Here is a 9,146-nt window from a genome sequence, read left to right as displayed (position 1 = left end):
CTTTAATGTTGAAAAAATTTGAATTAACTGACTAGACTAGTTATTTCAGCCATGATCATCAGGCTACATGGATCTGCTACAGTATATCCTACTGGAATGTGATGTGATTTGTGTCATATAGGTGTGATGGAGTGTGTTCAATCCTATAGGGTGTCAGAAATTTATATTTACACTTCTCATCCAACCACAATCAAATTCACTCTATCCATGGGCTCCATGTATCTGGATAGATTTATGTTTTTTTTTTTTTTCTGAACAATGAAAAGATGGAATAAAAACAAGTCAAAGTTAAATAGAAATGAAATACTTTTTGCCTTCTTAAAAATTAAGGAGTAGAAAGTACAGACAATTGAATTAAAATGTAAGGAGTAGAAGTTAAAAGCAGGCTGAAAAATAATTTCTCCACTAAAGCATAAATAACCAAAATTTCTACTTAAGTAAAGTAACAAAGTATTTGTACTTAGTTACTTGACAACTCTGGCTATAGTGCACCGGTTAAAACATTTGCAACAATTAGATTTTGTCAAAATATAATGAATCATTTAAATGAAGTGTCAAATATAATCTTAAAGACATTTTTCTTTTTGTTTCCAGATGATGAATCTCAATATCCAAATACTACTGGAGGTTTCTTCTATAAACTGACTTCAAACATTCCTCATTAGAAGAACCTAAATATGGGATTTAGACCAAATATCAATGGGTTATGCTGGTTAGGAAGACAAACCAAGGCACATATCTCTATCAGGATGATCCAGGTAATAAAGTGTACCTTAAAAAGCAGGAATCTGAAAAATGCTTGGATTATTTTGACTAAACTGGACTTAATCCTCAGTTTGATTGGAACGGTCACACTTATCACACTGTTTCAGTATTTTTTTTAAAGTTCAACATTTTTTTTTTACCTTGACTATCCAGACTTAAAAAATGCACATGAAACAAACAACAGACCACTGACTAGAATGTGACTGGACTACATGACGCTGGTAGTACTCATCAAACGGGCTTTACCTTATTTTGTGCCTCCTCTCTGTGCCCTCACCATGTTCTATGTGTCAGTACTAAATGTCACACACACCACGGCCCAGGCCCACCTAAGCACAACCCCTCAGCTTGTGTCAGGATGCTGCTACACTCTCCAAGATCACACAGAAAAACCCAACGTTACCACCATGCATATTATGCCAGCGCTCGGTTGTCTGCATGACCATGTCTGGTTTGAGACACGAGGCCACTGTGACCAGTCCTGCTTCAAATTCTCAAGCACCAATTCACACAATTGGGTGTAGGCCCCACTCTTCCAACACACCGCAATATTCTGCCACCACTACAGCCTTTATTTGAAGGAGCCCACTGAATTTTTAATATGCACCTGAATGTCTCAACACCCTGCAAAACCCCATCTATGTTCTGGGTGGTTTTATATAGTTCTCTTCCAGTCTGAAGGAGGTCTATGACTTTAAACCGCACCATAAACAATTCATCACCTGAGGAATGCACTGATTGGCTATGTTTTTATTTATACCCATGAAGCAAATGTGTTTATGAACTGAAAACAAAAGATTTTCAAGTACAGAACCACAAGCACAAAGAACAAAGCACTGTAAATCTTTCTTTTGGCTCTCAAGTTGCACATGAGCTTCTTTTTTTTAATTTACTCAATGAGCCAGAATCTATTTTAGGAGCAACTGCTGCTAAAATATTGAAACTATGGACCTGTGTGGCATAACACAGGTATAAAAAAGGTAATTTCAGCCTCATTAGGAGGTGGAGAAAGATGTCTACAGTTACGAGGAACACTGAGGAGAATCAGTCTAGTTGTGCTGCAGCCTACGCTTCCCTCTCTGAGCCCACTGGGATTGTAACGAGACGGGCGGTCTTCTTGTCTGAAGTTGCCAATGTGGGAAGTGAAATACATGCGGTGGAAATCTTTAGGGGTTGCCCCCATTTGTCCTACTTTACTGTTGTTCTCGGCAACAGACTGAAATGATTGCCTCGCTATCATGCCAAACACTATGATGTGCTTCACAGATTATACAATAGAAGTATTACTTAGATATTTTTGTTCTTTCAGATTGTGGTAACTTTAAAAATAACACGAACCATAAACTAGTAAAACTGGTAGAGTTGCTTCTACCATTAGTGTTTAATTAAAACACTGTAGTGTGGATTGAATTTCATTTTTAAATCCTATGTTTTCCTTAAGCCGTAGTAGAACATAGGATTTAAAAATGAAATTCTGCTATGAATTTCATTTTTAAATCCTATGTTTTCCTTAAGCCGTAGTAGAACATAGGATTTAAAAATGAAATTCTGCTATGAATTTCATTTTTAAATCCTGTAAGAATCCACCCTTGACCCCACAGTGTAAGATTTTTTTTCTGTTTTCATGCTACCTAAACCTCACACGTTAAAACCCGAGCTTTGTACTCAATTGAATTTTTTCTCCTAATGAATCGGTAAATACTCTGTGCAAACCATTACTATTACCATGCCTTCTCATGCATGTACAGAGCATTCATTGACTGCACACAAAGCCGTCTCAGATTAGGCAGGGATTAGAGCTCTGCTGCCCACATGGATGGAGCAAGCTGGGGCGTAATGTGAAACGTGGTAGACTGGCAAGCTCGATGGGTTTCGGCAACAAACAGATGGAGAGCAGAGCAGACTGGCATCCGAATCCCACACAATCATCTGAGGAATGAAGGTATGAGGTTGTGTCTTCCCATGACTCATGCCATAAAGAAAAAAACAAATAAAACCAACTAAAAACATCACACTAAACAGCCAGATAAGATAAACTAATGAGTATGTACTTTTAAAGTTGTTTAACCAATCCTAATTCTACAATTTGATTTACATCTATGTGCAAATAAAACATATAGTTTACCAATGACTTTCCCCGTCTCCTACATTTTGAAGTCAAAAGCCATCCAAAGGCCCACACCACCTCCTTTTCTCTTCAGCTCAGTCGAAGTCAACAGAGGAAAATCCTTTGAACGGTGCTCTATGGTCCATCAATCTTTGACCAAAAAGCTCCAATTTCAAGACAGGCTTTAATGCAAGTTCAGGGTTTGCTGGGGAAATCCCCACACTAGAACCCATTTTACTCACATTTTTTAAAAAAACAATCAGAACGGATTAGAGTTAACTGGAAATACGGTACAGCAATCCAAGAGGGAGTATCTAAAATATAGCAATAATGTTAAAACTTTGCTGAAAAGTTTTAGCTTTATGTTCACATTCTTAAAAAATATATTTTAAAGTACTGAGGCAATGTACAGTATATTTATGTTTTTGTATTACGAATGTGCATCACTGCTGTGTACTGTGTTTTGTTTTTTCATAGCAATACCCACTGTTCAGGAGGATGACTGCAGTGAGACTCAACTTTGATATGTTGACATTACAACTCAGGCATTTCGTAACTAATGTGCAAGTACATCCATTCCTCATTAACGTTCATTTTACAGTCTATCGAAATGACTTAAGTGTTTGTCATGATTGAACAGTTGTAAATTACACAATCGAAAACTAAAAAAGCAAAGTTCATCAACTCTCACAGATGTGGTTGGAGAGTAGAAAGTTGAGTGATTTTTTTTTCTCAAACATTCACTCATTTTGAATTTGATGACTGCAACATGTTCCAAAAAAGCTGGGACAGGGACAACAAGACTGGAAAAGTTGAGGAATGTTCAAAAACACCTGTTTGGAACATCCCATCAGTGAAGAGATTAACTGGAAACAAGTGATTATTGGGTATAAAGGGAGCATCCCTGAAAGGCTCAAGCAAGGATCGGGCGAGGTTCTCCCCTTTGTGAACAACTGTGTGAACAAATAGTCCAACAGTAAAGTTGCAAGGAATTTAGGGATTCCATCATCTACAGTCCATAGTATCATCAAAATATTCAGATAATCTGGACAAATCTCTGCAAGTAAGCGACAAGACTGAAAACATATAAGAGCAAGTTAAAATCTACCAGGCAAAGCATATATCAAACCCCCCCCAGAAACAACACCAGCTTCTCTGGGTCTGAGCTCATCTGAGAAGGACTGTGATGGGGTGTGTTAGTGCCCATGACTTGGGTAACTGTCACATCCATGTAGGCACCATTGATGCTGAAAGCTACCTACTGGTTATGAAGCAACATATGCTGCCATCCAAGCCACATCTTTTCCAGGGACAATCAAATTCAAAATGAGTGAATATTTTCCAAAACAGAAAAAGGTTTATCCCTTTGAACATTAAATATTCTCTTTGTAATTTTTTTTTACCTTAGGCAGTATACAAAAACAAGAAGACGTTGTTTTCCTTGCTATGTAACAGAATAAATAAATAAAAAGCTTTGCGACTGTTCACATTTATGCATTTGTCTTATAAATCAAATGAGTTGGCGCATAATGGGTGGTATTTAGATACAAGGACTTAAGAAAAATTATCAAATGAACTTGTAGGTTTGTCCGTTAATTTACCATAAACAGAAAGACAGACTGCTGTAGGGAAATTAAGTTTATTAGACAGTATTAGGCAAAGCTTTATATATTAAAATGAGTTTTAATGTGTTCCTGTTAACTGTATGGTTTTATCAGAAATAAAGTTTGTGAAATTTAGACTCAAACAAAACTCATGTTAAATTGTCAACTATCGCAAAAATTCATTTTATAACATGTAAGAAAAATATTGTCCATTAAAATTAAATTATAGCCATCCTATGAGGAGCCAGTGTGTTTTTTATTTTTGGCTGATCAGTGCTTTTTTTTCAACATTTGAAAAAACTCTGATCAGAATCTTGCAATACTGCTTGAAATATCTCCAGCATTTACTCAATATCTTGGCTTTGATAGTGATCTATAGTTTTGTTGTCACTGCAGCAATATAAAATCTTTCCTTTATAAAACTCTGGGGAAAAAAAAAAAAAATATATATATATATATATATACATATATATAAAATAAGGAATGTCACATTGAGATCAAAGATGTTTAAAGTTGCACTTCTGACAACTTTGAAATAAAAGCAAACTGTCTTGTTGTCGTTTATGAAACAATTCATCCACAAAATTGTAAGAGTGAAATATTTCAAACAGGTATTTTCAACCTTTGTGCACTGCTCTTGTGTAAACCCTGCTGACACAGGGTCAGATTGCACTAAGAGCCCGGAGCATGATGTAAACAATTCTCACAAGGTATCTTAAAAGTGAGAGAAATTCCTCTATTCTGAAGCTGATAATGGAGTGATACAGCACTTGCCTGACTGTACGCTACCATTGTCCTTCCTTGCTGCTTAATTTTTCAGTGTTAGCAGTGCATCAAACTGCATTCTGTATCAACAACAGACCAGATATATAAAGTTCTAGTTGTAATCCATTTTCATTGTATTTTGTTCTGTGGCTCACAGAGAAGTCTGGCCCTTTCATGGTTTCTGCCTTTGTTGTGAGAGATAGTTGGGCTTCAACAGTTAACCCACAATCCTTTCGCCGCATCATCTTTGCAAGAAAAAAAAAAAGTCAAAGGCACCACAGCAATGACAGCGCTCTCTCGAGTGCCGTCCCATTCAAGACTGCTGCTGTGACAGCCCGACACTTTCTGACACAGAGTTGTTCTCACTGAGAAGAGACTGGTCGGGAATTCATTCTGTCAAAGTGTCAAACTTCAAACATCCAGTCAGAGCAGCGTGTCAGCCTCAGGAGGAGAGGTCAGCACGGTCCTCCTGGAGATTCTGTGGATGGGAAAATTACTCAGCAGCACTTTCCTCCAAACAGACATTTAAAACTGTATAGGCATTGTATAAACTCCTGTGCATAATTGTTCAAATTCAATATAGTATCAAAGATTTCTTGATGAACAGGATATGTTACATGTTACAGAAGTCTCTGCAACAGTCCTGTATTCAGTTTATTCAGGCTAAAATTGAAGCATTAGTACACTTGACGTGCTTCAATACACTATCAACAATTAAAACAACTTTAGGCAACAGATTTAGTTAATTTCTTAATAAAGACTAAATGATCAATTTCACTTTCAACATTAATCTAAACATTTTTTTTTCCTATTTTATTAGCTATTTATTAGCTAACTCTGCTTTAGGTCTCATAACGATGGTACTTTGAGAGCTTTGTAATGTCTGAGTTAATATTTATAATGTAAAGTTTAAGAACTAGTCTTACTTTTAGTTTATCTTTCTTAACCTATGAATTTGTACTAAATTACAGCTTTATTTTCAGAAAAATTGAACAGAAAAAACTTCAGTTTATTTTTTTTAAATATTCACTTTATGATAATGTATTTCATAAACTAAACTTATGGTTACAGTGATAAGTAATAAACTGCCACCCTGCTGAGTTTTATCTGTGCAGCACATTCATTTCACATTCAAAGAATCAAACATCTTTTATGATTTACTAGTCAGGATCGTTAAAGGTTTGCGCTTAAGTTAAAACTTAAGTCAGTGAGGAGGCTGATTTAGGAAATGACAGTAATAATGCATGATCTGGTGTAAGCTTACGTGTAATAGTCCTGTAGTGTGTCCGTATGCAAGGCTGAAGTAAAGGCTTTCAAACAATCTGCTCTGTTTACCGCCTGCTGAGCCACCGACACAAATCCATTTGCATCATGCTGGTGTGTAAGGCTGCTAAACACACACACACAAGTACAAAGTCTTTATATGCAGACGAGTGCAACTTCTTTTGTCTTGGTGCATCTGCACATGCATGAGAATCTGTGTCATGACCTGCTTCACGTCACACCCTGTCTAGGTAACTAAGTATTTATTTCCAACTCGCGTTCAACAAGTACGCCCTACAAACTCAGTAAAATATGCTTTCTAAACAACCAGCAGCAGACGTATGTAACTCTGATATAACGCCATTCATAAATTCCTGAACTGTTCAAACTGTCCACCTCACTGACTGCTTTGCCCAGCAGGTCCAAGTCAGAAGACACGGTGACTCAGAAAACACAGAAAACCGCAAACGCCACAAATACTCTGAAGCAAACACACGCAGGTCCTCAATAAGCTCTCAAGCTCACCTCAAGCCTCCACGGTTGACTGATGCCGCCGGATTATGATGGATTAGCTGACCAAACAACAAAGTCTGGCTGTGGGCTTTTCCCCAAGCAGCGAATGAACACTTTGTTATTTGAATGTAAACATGTCGGATCAAGCGACAGAAAGAGGGAGGAGTCTGGCGATGTCAATGATGAGCTTGTTGACAGGTGAGAGAATCATTAACAGGAGCGGTCTCAGCAGGAGACCAGCAAACTGTTTCTGACTTTATGCAGCAAATGTCAGTAAACTGCAGCTCCTTGTATTTTATGTTGATGTCGCCTCATGTTAAATAATTTAAGAAACTGTCCGAATAGCAGGAAATGTTTCCAAGTATTGAGCAAGAACTGGGTATAAAAACCACTAGAGTACTATAATTTTATAAACGCCTTATCAGGTCTTCTTTCAGTGCACTCTTTAGTGGCCTTCAAACATTCCATTAAACATTAACTAGAAAGGAAAAATAAAAAAAGTTGGCATTGCTTTAGGTGACAATGTTAATGCTTTACTTAAAGGAAAGTCATCCCTTATAAAAACATTGTGACAGCAAGTTCTTTAGAGAATTGGAATTGAACAAAGATAAGTAAAAATCAATAATCAAAAATAAATAAAAAACTAAATGAGAGGGTAGCAAGAAAAGTCTACCTTACTGCACAGCAGGAAATGAATCTATAATGTGAGCAAAAATAAGCAGTAAAAAAGAAAGAAAAGTCCTGCAGGTGCTTGGTTTGTTTATCTTGTATCCAATACAAAATGGACTGTGCTTTTATTCAGCGAAATGTCGAACTTCTGTTGAATCCGTGAGGTGATGAGGCTACAGGTGAAACTTTCAGAGTGTGAGTCAGCGCACAGAGGAAGTAAATATCTGTGGTTAGTTTTGATTTGGGACTGGGAGCTATTTCTCTCTAAAAGATCTGATAGGTCACTAACCTGCCCAGTGGTCTAAGGTATGACTCACTCATCAGAAAAAAATCTCTCTGCTCCCCAGGTGCAGACTACGATTTCCAAATATACTCCAAATGAAGCAACACTGACTAATTCACATTAACATCACATTCGATGGCAACCCTGAAAAGATGTGAAAAATTAGTTAGAACTTGGCTGGTCTTTGCAGGGTCTTGGTCTTCAGGAGTGTATTAAAAATGCAGTGGGCTCCATGTTATGTATAGTAGAGCATTATATGTTCGCCACAATTTTGAGCATGCACCAAACCTCCAAAGCAAGACTGTCATGGTTTATTATTGTGGTGGCTGTGCATTTACCGAGACCACATAGTGGACTAGTTGGTAAGAACTATTACCTATTGGGTAATCAGGTTTCCCCACAAAGTCCACAAACATACTAGTCTAAATTGTCACTGGGTGCAAGTGAGGGTGTGAATTGTTGTCTGCCTCATTCATCTCTATGTGACCTTGTGATGGATGATGGTCTTTTCAAGGTGTACCATGCCTGTTGCACGATGACCATTAAAGACAGGCAGCTATGACCCGGAACAGGAATAGATGAGTAAAAAAAGGGATAAATGTCAGCCAATCAGGATGCTTGGTGGAGCGTGGTGGCAGGAGAGGCAGCATATTCATGACATGGGGCCTGTGCACACCATATGGGTTGGTCATTGATAAACGAGACTGGACTCATGTCTAGGCTATGACCATGGATATGACAAGGTCATCATAAGAACAAACTGTAGATGTGATCCTTGTTAGGGATGGGTATTTTATAACAAAACACTATTCAAGTTCTTTTGTAATTAAATTGTTTTTAATCTGTTTTGCTTCCTCTTAATTTGCACCTATGGGAAACATCTTTGAATGTCAACACTGTGAAAGTGTGATTAAAAACTAGGGATGCACAATATATCGGCAATGACAACGGTATTGGCTGATATTGGTCATTTTTTAGAATATCGGTACTGCCCTGATATGTAAAACAAGGCCGATATTATTGTCCGTTTGGTCGAGTGGTATCTGTTTGATCGTGATACTGATGCTGCACGGCCAGGAATAATTGAAGTAGAGCCATGTCAGAGGTCTGGTAGTTTATTTACGGTATCAAAAAAGACCCAAATGTGTTTGTGTGTGTGTGTGTATATTATATATAT

General features: G+C 37.4%; 1 protein-coding gene across 3 annotated transcripts in view; it reads right to left on the bottom strand.

Moving 5' to 3' along the window:
- Positions 1–9,146, bottom strand: part of LOC106517790 (pleckstrin homology domain-containing family A member 7) — a gene marked incomplete at its 3' end in the record, with an annotated part of 161,573 nt that overhangs the window by 69,803 nt on the left and 82,624 nt on the right.

Source organism: Austrofundulus limnaeus, unplaced genomic scaffold (genome assembly GCF_001266775.1).
Source record: "Austrofundulus limnaeus strain Quisiro unplaced genomic scaffold, Austrofundulus_limnaeus-1.0 Scaffold52, whole genome shotgun sequence".
NCBI classification, from domain to species: Eukaryota; Metazoa; Chordata; class Actinopteri; order Cyprinodontiformes; family Rivulidae; genus Austrofundulus; species Austrofundulus limnaeus.
Note: the sequence above shows the minus strand (reverse complement) of the source record. Positions and strands in the feature narration are given on the sequence as shown.